This window comes from Orycteropus afer, unplaced genomic scaffold, assembly GCF_000298275.1.
Source record: "Orycteropus afer afer isolate SDZICR_OR568_19922 unplaced genomic scaffold, OryAfe1.0 scaffold00244, whole genome shotgun sequence".
Classification (NCBI taxonomy): domain Eukaryota; kingdom Metazoa; phylum Chordata; class Mammalia; order Tubulidentata; family Orycteropodidae; genus Orycteropus; species Orycteropus afer.
Window position 1 is genome coordinate 1,115,746 of NW_006921831.1, and position 631 is coordinate 1,116,376.

Genomic DNA, 631 nt, shown 5'->3' on the forward strand with positions numbered 1-631 from the left:
TTTTGTTTTGGTCGTTGTAAGTCTGTCCCACAACTTTTGTGAATTCAGCTTTCTCCAGGTGGACAACTTACAACAATTACAGTAATGGACTCTTCAACCTTATCTTTAATCAGCATGATTTTTCCATTACTGTTAACCCTCTTTTTTGCCTTCCCTGTTGTCCCTGGAAACCACTAATAAACTTTGTTCTCTATCCATTTGCCTTGTTTTTATATGAGGTCCTACAGTATTTGTCCTTTGTGATTGATGTATTTCACTCCGTCTGGCTTCCAGCGTGCCATCCATACTGCAGCATGTTTGTCAAGACTTCCATTTCTCTTACTGAGTAGTAGTCGATTGTGTGTGTGGAGCACTTTTATTCATCCATCCATCTGCTCATGGGCATTTAGGTTGTTTCTACCTTTTGGCTGTTGTAAATCCGAGTGAACATTTGGTGTGCAAGTCTCTGAGACACTGCTTTCAAGTCTTTTAGGTATCTATCCTAGGAGTGGATTTGTTGAGTCCTATGATGGTTCCAGGAGCTCTGGTGGTGTAGTGTCTAAGGCATTTGACTGCTAACCAGAAGGCTGGCAGTTCAAACCCACCAGCCACTCCTTGGAAGGAAGGTTAGGCAATCTACTTCCACAGTGAT